This window comes from Malus sylvestris, chromosome 13 (genome assembly GCF_916048215.2).
Source record: "Malus sylvestris chromosome 13, drMalSylv7.2, whole genome shotgun sequence".
NCBI lineage: Eukaryota > Viridiplantae > Streptophyta > Magnoliopsida > Rosales > Rosaceae > Malus > Malus sylvestris.
This window is the reverse complement of record NC_062272.1, coordinates 17,871,734-17,889,830: the sequence shown is the minus strand read 5'-3', so window position 1 is coordinate 17,889,830 and position 18,097 is coordinate 17,871,734. Positions and strand designations below refer to the sequence as shown.

At 36.4% G+C, this 18,097-nt stretch overlaps 1 pseudogene; it reads left to right on the top strand.

Moving 5' to 3' along the window:
- The first annotated feature begins 16,875 nt into the window (after positions 1-16,875).
- Positions 16,876-17,781, top strand: LOC126595309 (UPF0481 protein At3g47200-like; annotated as a pseudogene).
- The last annotated feature ends 316 nt before the right edge of the window (positions 17,782-18,097 follow it).

The following is an 18,097-nucleotide window of genomic DNA, read 5'->3' as shown; positions in this document are numbered from 1 at the left end:
CATGGCTGCAATGCAAACTACATTTTCTGGAGTACAACATCCTACTATGATGGCTTCTCAGCCTACATATAATGTTCCTGCAATGTTGTCTCACCCTGTGATGCCTTCTTCACTAGTGAATATGGTCCCTAGTCATATGCCTAATCAAATGTCAGCCTCTACTTCATATGCCATGTCTTCCGTTTCTGCTTCTACATCCACTGGAGTTCCTCAGCAAATTTGGTTAACAGATTCTGGTGCCACCAATCATATGACACATAATCTGAACAATTTATCTCTTGCTTCGCCATATCCTTAACATGATACTGTGCAAACTGCTAATGGGGAAGGTTTGCATGTTACACATATAGGCGATTCTCTCTTAAGAACTCCAGTTCAATCCGTCAAATTAAACTTAGTTCTTTATGTGCCTAAACTGTCTCATAATTTGTTGTCAGTTCATAAGATTTGTTTGGACAACAATTGCTGGCTAATTTTTTATGCTCACTGTTTTTGGATTCAGGACAAGGCCAATAGGAGAATCTTGTTTAAGGGGCTCTGCAATAATGGACTTTATCCCATTCCTTCTTTAGCTGCACTTCCTTCTGCTCCAGTGTTCTCAGCAAATCAAGCCATTACCTGTCTTGGGAAACTTGTCACTTCTACCTTGTGGCATAACCGATTAGGTCATCCCTCAAACCCTATTGTTTCTCTTATACTTCATAAGTCCAAAGTGTCGGTTGTAAAGGATACATCTCCTATGGTTTGTCAAAGTTGTATGGAAGGAAAGTTTGTTAAACTTCCCTTTCAATCTGTGTCAACTAGATCTGTAATTCCTTTTGAAGTCATCCATAGTGATTTGTGGGGACCTGCACCATGTATATCCATTGATGGGTTTAGGTATTATGCCATTTTTGTTGATGAATGTACTAGATTTTGCTGGATGTTTACCTTACTCAATAAATCAGATCTTCATTCTATCTTTGCTACATTTCATCAGTTTGTGTATACTCAATTTTCTGCAAAGATCAAAATATTACAGAGTGATGGGGGTGGAGAGTACATAGGACACACATTTCAATCTTTTCTCACCACAAATGGTATTGTTCACCAAAAATCTTGTCCTTGTACCCCAGAACAAAATGGCTTAGCTGAGAGAAAACACAAACATATTGTTGAAACTGCCATTACACTTTTGCAAAATGCCAAATTACCATCCAAGTTCTGGTCTTATGCTTGTCAAACAGCTACTTACCTCATTAATCGAATGCCATCTTCTGTTATTGATCATAACTCACCTTTTGAAAGTCTTCATTCTGCCATACCTGATATCCAGCACCTTAGAGTATTCGGATGTGCATGCTATCCTCTTTTAAAATCGTATAACACCACCAAATTACAACCTAAGACTTTGAAATGTGTCTTCTTGGGTTATGCATCTTGTTATAAGGGCTACATATGTTATGAGTTAAGTCATAAGAAAATCTATATCTCAAGGCATGTAATATTTGATGAGTTAGATTTTCCTTATGCTTCCTTTACTGCACCATCACCACCTTCACAAACATCACATGTTCCAGTTACTTCCCCTTCTTTGGTCCCTAACCTTCAGAATATTTTGGTATCTACTATTGAACCATCTTCCTCACCAATTATAAATGTTCCTCCATTTTCACAATCACCTATACCTGCCTCTCAGTCCATTATTGCCCAAGATTCTCCTGCAGCAGTGGTCCCTGAATTTAGTACTGACAGTTTGCAAGTGGTTACGAGTATACCACCTATGAATCTTCATCCTATGCAAACTCGGTCTAAAAGTGGCATCTTTAAGAAGAAAGCTCTTATTGCCCCCCTTCACAGTGACTCTACTGTTGATTTTACACAAACAGAACCTACAACTTATAAAACTGCTTAGAAGGTTCCTGTGTGGTTTGGTGCTATGAAAGAGGAAATTGAGGCATTGCACTCTCAAAAGACTTGGACCTTGGTTCATCTTCCTTCTCAGAAAAATTTGGTGGGTTGTAAATGGGTGTTCAAGATTAAAAGAAATGTTGATAGGACAATAGCACGGCACAAGGCTCGTTTAGTAGCAAAGGGCTTTAGTCAAGAACAAGGTCTTGATTATGGAGAGACGTTCAGTCCTGTTGTCAAACCAACAACTGTAAGGTTGGTTTTTGCACTGGCTTCTCAGTTTGATTGGGAATTAAGGCAGTTAGATGTCAAGAACGCTTTTTTGCATGGCATATTACAAGAAGAGGTGTATATGTCGCAACCACCTGGTTTTGAAGATGTTAGGTACCCTTCCTTGGTTTGCAAGTTACACAAATCGCTCTATGGATTAAAACAAGCTCCCCGAGCTTGGAATGACAGATTTACTCAGTTTCTACCACACTTGGGGTTCAGTAATACCTATTCAGATAATTCTCTGTTTGTGAAGCATGTTGGCAGCTCAATTGTGATATTGCTTTTGTATGTCGATGATATTATAATAACTGGTAGTGCCATTGATGGTATACAACAGGTTATTTCTGCTTTGAGAAAGGAGTTTGATATTAAAGATCTTGGATCTTTGCACTTTTTCTTGGGAATTCAGATTTCTAAAACCAAGGCTGGTTTATTCTTATCTCAAGAGAAGTATATCCAAGACTTGTTGAAGAAAACAGAAATGTTCGACTCCAAAGCTGCTGCAACTCCTTGTCTTCCTTATAGTATACTGCTTAAAGATGATGGTCAGCCATATCATAATCCTTCTTTGTATAGAAGTATCGTTGGGGCATTGCAGTATCTTGTGTTTACCCGGCCGGATATTGCATTTTCTGTTCATCAGGTTTCTCAATTTATGCAGGCTCCTATGGAGTCTCATTTCACCGCAGTTAAGCGTATTTTACGTTATCTTAAGGGGTCCTTATCTACTGGGATTACTTATACCAAAAGAGAGATGGTTTTAAAGTCTTTCAGTGATGCTGACTGGGCAGGGGACCCAAATGACAGGCGCTCTACCACAGGTTTGGTTGTGTTTCTGGGTAATAATCCCATATCCTGGTCATCCAAGAAACAGCAGACCGTATCCAGGTCTTCTACTGAGGCCCAATACAGGGCACTTTCCTCTACAGTTGCTGAGTTGGATTGGATTCAACAAATACTTCACTTCCTGCAGATCAAACTTCAAGATACTCCAGTCTTGTTTTGCAATAATATGTCTGCCATTGATCTATCCTTTAATCCGGTTCAACATCAGCGCACTAAGCATATAGAAGTCGATGTCCATTTTGTCCGAGAGAGAGTTGCCGCAAAGAAGCTTTTGGTTCAATTTGTATCTTCTTCTGAACAGTTTGTTGATATCCTTACCAAGGGCCTTAGCTCTCCTTTATTCAATACTCACTACTCCAATCTCATGCTTGGTTCATCCCACCATGAGCTTGAGGGGGGATGTTATAGTATGAAGAATGAATGATGAGGATTAGGCCACGTGTCAGTAATTGGAAGGATAGATTACACTAGGCAGTTATAAAGGTTGTTAGGCTTAGTTGTAATGAAGAATGTTGTAATAGAAGGATAAGGTTGTTGTAACAAGATAAAAAAGCATATATGTGTAAGATTGAACACAAAAAGATATAATCAATGATTTTCTGTGTATCTTCTTTCTATCTTCTCTCTCTAATTTCTTATCTTCTTTCTATCTTCTCTCTCTAATTTCTTCTCTCTCTGTTTTCTATATTCTTGAGTTCTTCACTATGCTTAATAGGCTCGAGGCTAGAGAGAAGAGGGGAGAAGAGCTCAATGGCAGAAATGGGAAATGAAGGAGCATGGGCTGCTAAAATGTTTACATAATGAAGCATCTGGGTTTATTCACACGTGTGGTTCCGTGTATGCTGTGTAAAGCTCAGCACCTCTTCTCATACTTTTTTCCAATTTTTACGATGCTTCCTGGTTGCTCTTCTAGGTCTCAGGTTCGAATCCCAGGTGTGTTAGTTTCCTTTTCTTTTCTCTTGTTTTCTGTTTTATTTGTTATTTTATTTCTTTTATTGTTTTCTATTTTCTTTTCCTAGTTTATTTTCTTTATCTTTGTTAGTTGTTTTACATTTTTATTTTAGGACTTATTATTTTTGTTTCTTTTCATTTCTTTATTTTTCCACACTTTGAGGACAATGTGTGATTTAAGTTTGGGGGTGGGAAATAAGAAATTTTAAAATTTTCATTTTTGGGTTAAAAAAAAAAATCATTCTTTATAAGTTAATATCCATAGATTAATTTAAATGTTAGAACAAATGGACATGGTGAAGGTTAATCCCATAATAGAGTCTTTTCTATTTATCGTTGCTTAGACACTAATTCATGAGTTATACTTTGCAAATTTGCACATTCACATCAACATGGTTTGTGGGCAGTGAGATTGAAACACTTACTTTTAGTCTAAGTTTATTTTTAATTTTTGTTTTAAGTAAAGTTGAGTATGTGTTATAAATAAAGTAATAATTGTTCCACCAAAGACTTTGCCTAGTAACCGGGCCAGTCCTGCCTAATCAACAGTGATTCTCGTGTCAAACAGTAGAGTCTTGGCATGGGACAAGGTGGTTAGTTGGTTCCGTAGCCTTTTCAGCTCGAGTTAGTAAGTCCTTAGGGGTGTTCTACACCTAGTGCCCTAAAGCCTTTGTGGTTTGGCAGTCATTGACCTAAAGCTCGTTACATGGGTTGAATTGAAAGCTTAAGAGAATTGGCATTGCACGACCACCACTGTTACTAAAAAAAAAAAAAACAAAAAAAACAAAAAAAAAGAAGAAAATTCAAAAAAGAGAAAAAAAAATGTAATATTTTAGGCGAGTCTCCTTAATTATGTTGGTTCACTTTACACCAAAGGAAGTTCATGAATTGTTTTCTAATTGATTCTAAACGGCTTAGACTCTGTGGTGGGATTAGTTGAAGCTTTTGGAAGGATGTTCTAATTTTTAATGTTTTCTATGGATTGCAACTTGAAGGTGAAATTTTGTTTTAGTTGAATTTTAATAAAGTTTTTAATTTGTTTTTGAGTTTTGTTTTGCTTGAGGACAAGCAAAAAAACTAATTTTGGGGGTATTTTGATGAGTCAATATTATATCATATATTTTACCCTATTCTTAGTATAATTTGGTAATTATTTTGGTAGAATTTTAATACTTTGCTTTATATTTTTAATGTAGGACGTTCAACTTCTTCTGGAGAAAAACTAGTGTTCTAAAAATCGGCCTAGGCCGCCGCCTAGGCGCTCCACGGTGGCCATCGGCCCCGATTAACCCATACTCAGAAGAAAAATCGGCAAAGAGATTAGGCGGGTGCCGAGGCTTCCTAGGCGGGCGATTGGTGGCCTAGGTGGTAGTCTGGGCGTTTCAGATATTTTTTGCGCAGCAGTTGGTTCTATTTCTAGGTTCTACATTTCAAACTCATTTCCATTAAAGAAGACGAGAGGAAGAAGAAAGAGAAATGAGTTTCTCTCTCTTCCCATTCACACCCACATGACCAACAAGACTGACCACCCAACTTTTGGTTTAATTGTTTTTCAAATTGATTCCAATGGAATTGGGAAATGCAACTGACATAAATATGTATTAAATATTCACTTGGTCCACCCCCTTTTTCTGTTGCATATTATCTCACTTAAAAAATGGTATTCAACATACTACAACACTACATAGTTTGACTTTTCTTTTAAGTTCACTATATATTTATAATCTTTGAAAATATTTAGTAAGTACTACAAACTTATAATCCTTTAAACTTTCATCTCATATTATCAAATTCATCAAAATATTAATAATATAAAATAATTTACTCAAATCCGTCTTGTTTGCCTAGGCCCCTGCCTAGGCGCTAGGCTCCAGCCCATTGCCCGACTAGCGCCTAGCATCTTTTCGAACCTTGTTTTTTGCATTTTATCATTCTTTTATTATCTTATCCATTGATTTCATATAAGTATAATTTTTTGTAAGTGTCAATATGCATTTATTTACAAGATATACTAGAAATTTACCTAAATCCGCCTAGGCCGCCTAGGCACCCTCCTAGACCCCTCCTAGCAGCCTAAGCACTAGACGCTAGCCTGCCGCCCGACTAGCTTCTAGCGTTTTTTAGAACCTTGAGAAAAACATGACCAAACGGACGAATTTTGGGGTGATTCAAATTGGAGGACGTTCGTGTGTCTCTTGGCTTGTTCGTATCAAAATTTGGGATTTTTCTACTAAGCGGTTTTTTTCTGACAATTTATTAAAGAAGCAGTGCGCGTTGTTGAAAAGGGTTGTTTCTGGGCTTAGACTGTGTTTTTTAAGCCCAAGATGACCTTAGATGGTTCGTGGCCTTCTGGAGAAGTGTTCATAATAGTTCAAGCTTTAAACTCAACTATTTTGGGCTAGTTTTGGAGCTGCTTTGGGTCCAAAACATGGCTGTGCAGATTTTTGGGCGAATTTACCAAGTTTATTTAGGATTATGTTTTCTATTTTATTTCAATTTATTAAGTTTCTTAGTTTTATTCTAAGATCTTTTACTAGGAGGATTTTAATTAGAGTAGTATAAATAAGGCTTGTTAGCCATTAGGGTTTACTATGCAACATTGAGGAGGGGAACGAACGTGGAGAATTTAGCTAGGCTTTGACGCTTTGTATTTTCAAGGTGTTTTCTATCCTTTTTTCTATTGATCAATAAAATTCTTTTTGTTTTATGATTGTTCGTGACTAATTTTCGTTTGCTAGGGCAATACCTTGAGCCTTAGCATGAATATGTAGTCTTTATTTAATTGCTTATGATATTATGCATGTTTACTTTGAATTATTAATCATTGTGTTTTAAATTGTCTCTATATCTTAATGCTTAGCTACCATTAGGTTGTTTAAATAAGTAATCGGATGCAATTCGGTCGGAATACCACCGGGGGATTGAGTATTGCTTCTTGTGATTGATAGTTGTAATTTCACCTAGGATGAATACCACGTCTTAGGGGTTGCATGGTTTTTCAAAAGGTTTTCACAAAGTGTAATGAGTCATGCATGTTTATATTTGATTTGAATATCACAGACAGATTGAATGTTTGATATACGTTCTAGCTTGAATACTACGAGTAGAATATGCATTAGGAAAACCTAACCTTCAAAGTTGCATGGGTAATTCATAAGTAATTAGTAAAATTGCATAGAATTGTTAAGGGGACGACGGAACCCTAGGCTTTTACAATTTGGTTTTCAAAACTATTTTCTTTTGTTTATTTACTTTGCTAGTTTCTTAATTGTTTTAATTTAAAAATCGTTTTTAATATTTTAGGTTATAAAATCACCTTTTTCCAAACTTCGTTTTCAAGTAGTTAATTAAGAATTAGTTTAAATACAAATTATTCATTCAATAAACGACATTGCTTGAGCTGTTATACTACGACAACCTTGTACTCTTACAAGTATTTTTAAGTGTTTTTATCCCTACTTTTGCAGGTAGTAAAAATCCCTATCAATGTCCAAGATTTCACTGTCAGATCTGCTAAACAAGCTCCCCCTGTACCCTTACCGGCTGCTCCGTGTCGCCGAACAGTTCCAGCAACTACTGAGACATCATCCTTTCGTGGGATGGGTTCCATGATGATAATAATATGGCTGACGAGAAAACTCTTGGGGATGAGAATGGAAGACTTTTATTTTCATGTTAGACATTACTCCTAAATATCCTATATATAGTGCCTCTTAACCCTAGAAGCCTTACTATTAAGAAAGTATAAAAAATGTTGTCAAAACTTAAAACCCTAATGAAACACTATAAACGATGAACTTTGGCCAAAAAAGACATAACACCGCAAAGTAGTGAGTTTGATGTCCTCGTCATATTTCGGAAATGACGGGCCATGGGCCCAAATCGAACGCCAAAGCCCAAGTCTGCAAAGTTTTGTTCTCGCTGCCCAATTTAATCCTTTCAACATGAGCTTCAATTCATTCCTCAATCTGATCTACATTATTGGTGAACCAGACCAACCTTTCAATCTATGAAATTCTTTTTCCTTCATCAATGAGAAGGGAGACTCAGATTTGAAACTTCTTCCGACGTAAGGAAAAGAAATATAACTAAACTAACGACTATTTGTTCTTGTTAATTAATGCCATGATATTTTGATCTGTTTCTCAATTATTCAATAAAAAAAAGGCTAAGACAAACTGAAAATGTGATTACATACGACCCTGTTTATTGCTTGTTAGGAAATTAATGTAGTCGCATTCAAAATAGGTCGCTAGGGCTTTTATACCGGTTGGCATATAATAATGAAAGAATAGTGTTATTTACTTCCGAAAAATCCTTGTTAATTTTTTGAGCATTGATTCTTTTAAATTCATTCGATTCGACATTCAAAAATTGAGAAGAATGTGTGTGAGAAGTAAAAATGGATGTGTGTATTGCAGTACCTTGTTGGAATCGCACAAAAACGACATAAGGGCATTGTACAAATACACCAGAAGTGATATGAAGGCCATCACTTAATTTGCTTGAAACATTTATGCATGGTTTATACTTAGTCAACATGTTCCAGTGAAGCAGATTAAAGATGTGGTTGCCTATGTTGCACATGGAGAATGACTTGTATGACACGAGTACACTGTTATATATAATATTCTTTGCCAATCATATAAAAACACGTGTTAGTTTTTCTCTACATGTGACTTGGAACGCTATTGTAAGGAAATAATCGTACTATACAAGTAGTTCTCGTTGCACATGACATGCACCGACAACCACTAACGAAAGATGTGTTGAGCTGAGGGGTATAGCCCATGGAAAAAGAGCAAAAATTAGCTTGTTTTGTAATAAATAATGGTCCCAAATTCCCAATAATTCAGTGAAGTTATGAATTCGTGACAGCATTTTGGACTTTGCAAGTTTCATAAGTTAAAAACAAAGAACCTAACATTATTTGAGTTGAATGGAAAATGAAAGCTGGTATTGGCATGGGAGCCACACCTGAAAATACAAGTTATACAACTTAACAACAAGAGTCGATCAACGGTAGATATGGATTTTAGGTTTAGGATAGTATTGGCTGGCAAGGATAGTTAAGGAAATAAATTTAAAGCTGAGTCGTGAGTCGTGTCTCCTGAGTCATGACTCGTTATCGCTAGGTCTTCCTAGTCAACGAGTACTATATAATAATGTCAATATTTGAGCAAGGCAGTAGAAGAAACTCAAAAGCCCAGACAATCTTCACCCAGAAAGATTATAGTAGTTCAGCACATTCCTAGCTAGCTCGAGGTTCCTATGTAATCTGCTGCCTGTTTTGCGTTTCTGAGGACCCAATCGAACTTGTAAGTCTATGACAATGAAACTCAAGGATTTTCTGTAGCTTATTGTGATCAGTTTCTAAATGTTGATTATTTTTCGGTCTTTATTATTTTCAAATGAAACATAACGCTGCAAATTAGTTGGATCAGATCCTAGTTTAGCATAGTCCCTGAGTTAACTAATTAAGCAAGCGTTGCCGATAGATTAATAACTATTTCGTTTTTTGTTTTTGTTTTTGTTTTTAATTTCTTAAAAACTGAAAACTTATTCAGTAAAAATTAAAGACTAAAAACGAAATGGTTATTAAATGGCTGCTAAGTAAAATGAGCTCATACATGGAACACCATATCTACCATTTGCTCCACTTGATATTCTCTTCTTTTCATACATACATAAAATTATAAGCAATGCGGTCAATTACATCTTTTTGGTGTAGAGATGCCAGCTTGGTATATTGTTTTATAATTTATAACACTAATATTGGGACTTTATTACATTATCAACACTTGATTCAAATGGTTGTCGATGCAGATGACTGCACCGCAGAAGGATTGTGTATGTGTGCGTGTGTGTGTGTGTGTGTGTGTGTTTTAGAAGAAAACAAGTCTACTATTACAAGTTAGGATAGAATTAGAATTATAATGTCCCAATCTTGATGCATGTCTTATGCAATTGTTGGACAACATTAGATTGGAATCATAGATGGCATGAAAAATGGTAGTGCTGTAGAAACAACAGATATTGTTGTTGAAGAATTGGAAAAAACCATTAGAGCCTAGATCAGCGGTGATTCGCCATTTTCTCCCAAAAGTTGCATTTTCAAAGTTCCTGAGGTGCTGAGGATATCAACCTGATGTTGTCTCAATTGGACCCTTTCATGATGGACGGGCTGTAAACCATAATCTAGCTGCAAGATTCAGTTACTTAAACTACAACCAAGTAGACACAAAACATCAATCCAAATAAAACCTAATTATACTAACCTGTAGAACTCCCGTTTTGATGCAGTCATGGTGGATCTCGATCAACCTGAAAAGCACAACAATTCTTCTTCTCTCTGTCAGGGTATTTATCACTCAAACTAAGAATAGGGCTTAGTTCCAAAAGAGCACACACCTGTGAGAGAAGAGATTGCCATATATATATATATGTACACACATATCCTTCTCATATTAGAATATGGATTCCCTATTAAAATCCTTATGGAAAACTACTTAAGCCTTCCTAATTCAAATCAGTTTTTCCCTGCAATAGAGTCCTCTACTGCCAAGAACTGAATTCCATCTTCTTAGAGGCTTTCTTATTCGGATTGGACTCAAACAACTAATATCCGATCATCTTATCTCATGTTCACATTCTTACATTCTCCCACTTGAACATGAGACAAAGATCAAACCTTGCCGTCACCAATCATAAGAAGTGATCACATAACCTCATCTAAGATTTAACCATCATGACCACTGTCCCATTACATCTCAAAATATAGAAACCAAGAATCTCAGACCACAACCAAATTGTAGTATTAATTCAAGGCTCACATGTATTCAATTTGTAAATATGACTCATGACTAACATAAACCGTCAAACATTATGCTCCCACTTTTCAAAAGATCACAACACACATTAATCTTCACAGAAAAGCAACATAGTAATTGACTATATAAAATCATTAACCACAAACTTAAAAACAGACAAACTGTTCTTTCAAAGTTACTAATGAAACTAAATTCTAACTCAGTCCAGTATTCGTACCTCAACACCTGAAAGCCAAAGTATCGAGTAGCAGACAAGGACACTTATTAAAACACAAACAACCTTAACAAACTAACTGAAGCAAGTTAAAACATAAAGCATCCTTAGTTCAGCTTGTCAGAATTGCACATACAGTTCTTGAAACACATATACTTCTGCAATCCCAAGCCTTTAACACACACGTGATTACTCCCACTGATCAAAACCTTCTAGTACTCCCATTGAAGAAACATGTTTCTTGAATTCTCCAATTGGCAGTGCCTTAGTCAAGGGATCAGCAATCATCATAGTAGTGCTAATGTGCTGTACTTCAATAACTCCTTTCTTGACTTGTTCTCTGACCTTAAGAAACTTCACGTCCATCAATCTAGATGCTGAAGTCCTTTTATTATTCTTAGCAAAAAACACAGCCGAGTTGTTATCACAGAACATTGTTACTGGTTTCTGAACCGAATTCACAATCTTTAAATCTATCAAAAAATTCTTCAACCATGCTGCTTGTTTCATGCCTTCAAAACAGGCTACAAACTCAGCTTCCATAGTTGATGTGGCTATAATAGTTTGCTTTGCACTTTTCCACGAAACTGCCCCTCCATTGAGTATGAAGATATAACCCCCTGTGGACTTCCTGTCATCCACATCTCCAGCTAAATCCGAGTCTGTATACCCCCTGAGCTCCAAAGAATCAGTTCGGCCATATACTAACATGTGAGTTTTGGTTCTCTGCAAGTATCGAAGAACCTTCTTGGCTGCCACCCAATGTGCTTCTCCAGGATTTGCTTGAAATCGTCCTAGCATACCAACTATGAAGGCAATATCAGGCCTTGTACAGATAGTTGCATACATAAGACTTCCAATCAACGAGGCATAAGGCTTAGCTTGCATTTTCTTCACCTCCAAATCAGATCTTGGACATTGAATCTTCGAAAACTTGTCACCTTTATTGACTGGAACCTGACCACAATTGCAACTTGCCATATGAAATTTCTCCAACACTCTGTCAATGTACCCCTTTTGAGATAAACCAAGGAGCCTCCTTTTCCTATCTCGAACAATCTCTATTCCTAGTACATAATGTGCTTCTCCAAGATCTTTCATCTCAAAGTTATCACTTAGCATTCTCTTAGTGCTATGAAGCAATTGGGGACATGAACTAGCTAGGAGAATGTCATCAACATAAAGTACTAAGAAGATGAACTCGGAACCTGAGAACTTAATGTATATACAATCATCCAGTTTGTTTTCTACAAAACCTTGTGCAGAGATAATTTGATCAAACTTTAGGTACCATTGCCTTGATGCTTGTTTCAAGCCGTATATGGACTTATTGAGCTTGCATACCAAATTCTCTTTCCCCTTTTCAACAAATCCAACAGGTTGTTTCATGTATATAGCCTCTTGTAAGTCTCCGTTAAGAAAAGTGGTTTTTACATCCATTTGATGTAATTCAAGATCGAAGTAGGCAGCTAAAGACATGATAACTCGCATGGAGTCTTTGGAGGAAACTGGAGAGAAAGTATCATTATAGTCGATCCCCTCCCTTTGAGTAAACCCCTTAGCAACCAACCTTGCTTTATATCTTTCAATTCTTCCAGCAGCATCCCTTTTGGTTTTATATACCCACTTGCAGCCTATTGGCCTAATTTCAGAGTTGGATTCCACCAATGTCCAAACCTGGTTTTTGGACATTGAATCTAACTCATCCTTCATTGCATTGTTCCAAAGAACTGCTTGAGGACTTTCAGTTGCCTGAGTATATGTAAGAGGATCATCAATGTCACCAATATCGAACTCAGTCTCTTGTAAGTACACATAGTCATTGCTTGCAGTGGTTTTCCGAGCTCTTGTGGACCTTCTGATTTCAACTGGAGGTGGAACAGCAACTGGTTCACATGCTTCTGCAAAAGGAATTGTTGCAGCTTGTGTTGTGGAATCAACTCCTACAGAGTTGTCATCAGGAACTCCTAAATCTTCACTCATATCTTCAATGGCAATTGATGATTGATTGGGAAACAATGAGACCGGATTATAATCCATTGTCACATGGTCCCCACCATCTGAATGCATCTCTTCAAATATGAAATTTTCCCTTGACAAATGAGAGACATCTTCATCTTCTAGGAAAACTGCATTGCGTGTCTCTTGGATCCGAGTGTGACCTTGAGGGATATAGAACCTGTATCCTTTTGATTTCTCAGGATAGCCAATAAAATAATATGACTGAGTCCTTGAATCCAACTTTCTTTCATTAGGATTATATAACTTAGCTTCTGCTTTACAACCCCAAACATGGAAATAAGTAAAACTAGGAACTCTCCCATGCCATAACTCATAGGGTGTGGTAGATACTGCCTTGCTTGGAACTCGATTCAATATATGATTAGCTGTTTTCAAAGCTTCTCCCCACAAGAATCCTGGCAATTTTGATCTGGACATCATGCTTCTAACCATACCCAATACCATACTTCTCGAGATAGAGAGCAAATGGTCCCTTTTGCTGCCCGGATTCAGTGTACCTGCCAAAGTATTCACCTCCCCTATCCGATCTAACAATTTTAATAACCTTGCCTAACTGTTTTTCAACCTCAGTTTTGTAAATTATAAAACACTTAAGGGCATCAGCTTTTTCATTAATCAGAAAGGTATATCCCAGCCTTGAAAAATCATCTATGAAATTAATGAAATACTTGTTTCCACATATTGTCTTAACTGGAAAAGGACCACAGATATCAGTGTGTATGATTTCAAGTAACCCCTGGCTCCTTTTGGCATCTGTTTTTCTAAAATTGGTCATTTTACCCTTTAGGCAGTCAACACATTCAGTTGCAGTAGAAATATCTAATTTTGGAATCAAGTCAGTTTTTGACAGCTTAATTATCCTTTCTTTAGAGATGTGTCCTAGTCTTTTGTGCCATAAAATGTATGAAGTATCCTGACCTATCATTCTCTTAGTACTAATGCTGAAAATCGTGTGATTGAGTGCCTTAACAGTGCAATTTAGATTCCATAAATTATCAGACAAAAAGGCAGTCCCTAAAATAGTGTTAGGACAGTTTTTCTTGAAAATTTTGAGGCACTCATCATCACCAAGAAAAGAAAAACCATCTTTTACAATTTTAGAGGCAGAAATTAAGTTTCTTCTCATCTTAGGCACATATAGCACATCTTTCAACTCTAAAACATAACCAGAACATAAGACTAATTTGACTATCCCAACTGACTCTACTGCAACTTTAGTTCCTTCCCCAACAAAAACATTATATGTAGCATTTCCAAATTCCTTTTGTTTTTGAAAACCATTTAAAGAATTAGTTATATGCACTGAGCATCCGGTATCAAACCACCAAGAATCAACAGGTACTTCACAAAGATTTGATTCAATACAGACAAGTACTTGTTCCTTTTCTTTGCTCTTTACATAATCTTTGAAAATTTCACAGTTAACTTTTAAATGGCCCTTAGTTTTGCACCAAAAACATTTTAATTTAGACACATCTTTAGGTTTAGCTTTAAACTTGATAGATTTTCTAGGGGAGTCAACTACTTTAGCAGAATTACTGAACTTATTAGAAGTTTTAAAAGGCTTAGAACTCTTACCAGAACCAGAAAAGCTTCTGTTGTTGAACTGCTTTTTGTCATTTATAGTTTGCACAAAGTTGATGTCCTCAACTTCTTTGCCTCTTTCTTGTTTTTGACGAGTTTCTTCTTGCACACACTGTGCAATCAACTGATCAATATCCCAGTTTTTGTCTTGAGTATTGTAGGAGATCTTCAACTGACTATATTTACTGGGAAGTGCTTGAAGAATCATGAATACTAACTGCTTTTCACCTATGTTTATGTCCATTGCATTGAGTCTTTCTGCAGCATCTGTCATCTTCATTATGTGATCCCTTATAGAGCTTGTACCCTCCATCTTGTAAGTAGTTAATAAAGACATATACTGACTCACTTCAGCTTTTTCAGATTCTTGAAATTTCTTTTCAATAGCTTTTAGGTAATCAGCAGCCAAATCGTGCTTCTTAATTCCTCCTCTGATTGTATCAGTCATGCCACTCTCAAGGATGGACAATGCTACCTTATTAGCCCTTGTCCATCTCTCAAAATCTGCCTTTTCAGCCCTTGTGCTCTGATCATTGACCACGGGTTTGGGATTCTCGATTGCTATATCAAACTCGTTTAGAGTCAACAGCAAACTGATTTCCCTTCTCCACTTCTTGTAATTTCCCCCACCAGTAAGAATTGGGATGTTAGCCAAATTCAGAGTCTTCATTGATATTGCAGACACTGTAGAACACAATGAAATCACAGAAGAACGTTTAGAGTTCCAGATTTCATCTCACAGTCCTTTGTACATCATATCATCAAAACCTTTTATCCATATATATAATCTTAACAATGAAGAATTGATAAGCACATATAGAATAAAAGATTTTTCCTTTTAAGAACACAGTTTTAGCAGATCTTTATCAAATGAACAGTTCTTCATAAAACTTTCTGCATAAAACAAGTGAAATCTGCAAAGGTTCTTATCGAAGAACTCCCTTCCATAGATGGTTAGAGAAAAACGCATAAACATAGGACTAATCAGCATAAATAAGCATATTTTTATGCTCACTATTCGAATCATGCTGTAGAACATAATGAAATTCAAGATAAGATTGATTAAAAACAAATTTCAATTCAATGTTCAGGAGACATACCCGTTTGTTCTATGAGCATCAACACCCAGTAGCGGAAGCAATTAAAATAAATTGTGGATACTCAACAACAATTCATATAACCCAGTTTTTCAAACCCCGAAATCGAAATCGATAGATGTCGTATAACCCAGTTTTTCAAACCCCGAAATCGAAATCGATAGATGTCGATTTGTATTCCCAATTCGGAAGAGAAGATAGTTTATTAGTTCTTAACGGTCAAGTATTAATCATCATATTTTAATCAAAACGCACCGTTTCTTCTTTTCCTAATTTTAACTACCAGAACCTGTTTCGAAGTCTGAAGACCGGAATTTTATTTTGGATTCAATCAATTTTATCGATTGAATTTAAGAACATGAATCTATGGCTCTGATACCACATGTAAACCATAATCTAGCTGCAAGATTCAGTTACTTAAACTACAACCAAGTAGACACAAAACATCAATCCAAATAAAACCTAATTATACTAACCTGTAGAACTCCCGTTTGATGCAGTCATGGTGGATCTCGATCAACCTGAAAAGCACAGCAATTCTTCTTCTCTCTGTCAGGGTATTTATCACTCAAACTAAGAATAGGGCTTAGTTCCAAAAGAGCACACACCTGTGAGAGAAGAGATTGCCATATATATATATATATGTACACACATATCCTTCTCATATTAGAATATGGATTCCCTATTAAAATCCTTATGGAAAACTACTTAAGCCTTCCTAATTCAAATCAGTTTTTCCCTGCAATAGAGTCCTCTACTGCCAAGAACTGAATTCCATCTTCTTAGAGGCTTTCTTATTCGGATTGGACTCAAACAACTAATATCCGATCATCTTATCTCATGTTCACATTCTTACACGGGCCCCACAATTCCAACCAATGGAAAAGGTGAAACACTGGTACTTACATAACTTTCTCTCACGCACAAATACGAGTTTAGAGGGGTTGATAAAAGCCGAAGAAAGTGAAGGATCCTAGCATTAAGAATGACCTCATACTCAAGACGACTTACATGTTTCAACACATATGTCGTGACCTTTTGCTACTAGAAATCAGCTGCCTTGGTTTATTCTCGAATGTATCTGGGACAAGGGCAGTTATGACAAAGTTCCCTCCCTCAGTATACTCATGCTCACCGTCTTCGGCTCAAATCCCCCACTCGCGCATAATTGCAAGTCTTATCTAAACTATCTACTGACGTAAAAACAAACGATGCCAATGATGAAATTCTACACATACTTGATCTCCTGAGAACTTCAATAACGTTCCCATTATCGAACGATCAAGCTTACAAGGACTCAGAGATACCGTTAAAGTATCCGGCAACTGTTCTTTCAAAGTCTGGCATTAAATTCAAGAGGGGCTCCGTCGAAAACGATCGCAATAGCATAATGAACATTCAATTCCAAGACGGAGTTTTTACGAGTCCACAACTGATAACCGGTGAGTTGACTGAACCGTTGTTCAGGACCTCATTGCCTTTGAACAATGCTATCACAATCGTCCACTTCACATAACATCTTATGCTGTTTTGATGGATAATCTCATAGATTCCAGCGAGGACATGAAATTTCTTTGTGAGAATCAAATAATAGGTAATTGGCTGAGCGCTGAAGATGGTTCCAAATTCTTCAACAAGCTTTACATTGACACCCTTGTCACCGAGTTCTACTATCACAAACTCTGCACTTCTCTGAATCAACATTACGAAAAAAAATGGAACACATGGCTAGAAACATTTAAGCGTGATAATTTTTCTAACCCTTGGAAAGCTATTTCTCTGTTTGCCGCATGTATCCTGCTGGTTCTCACAGCCCTGCAGACCGTATATACCCTTGTCTAATATTATTCTCCTTCGTCTTGAAAGAATTGTTGGATAATTAGAAAATTAAATAGTGTTTGAGATTGGTAGTTTTTTTAATTGTATTTTAATTTCCTATGTTTGGGAGTAATATTTAGGTTTCCTTGTGGATTTTTATTTTGTTTATTTACTCAGGTTTATTATTCAATTAGGCTTGTATCTTAATTCTTTATTAGTATATGCCCATACATAAAGTGTGGGTGAAATTTTTTTACTTCTGTTTTTTAAATTGCACGAAAGAGAGAGAGAGATTTGTTTTTTATTTTTTATTTTTATAAAAAAATTAGAAATGATAAAATCACTTGTGGGTGAGATTTAAACAAAAAATAATAAAATTTTGTTTTATAAAATTATGTTACCATCCTTAATATGTAGTTTAGATAAATACCTCCATAAATGAGAAAATGGTCCATTCACTACCTTTTCTTCTAGGCTTTGTAGCCAAAATGGTCTTTAAGATTTGCATAACTCCTCACTTTGGGTCCCTGAGATTTGAAATAAGAAAAAGTGATCCCTGAGTTTGTCCACCA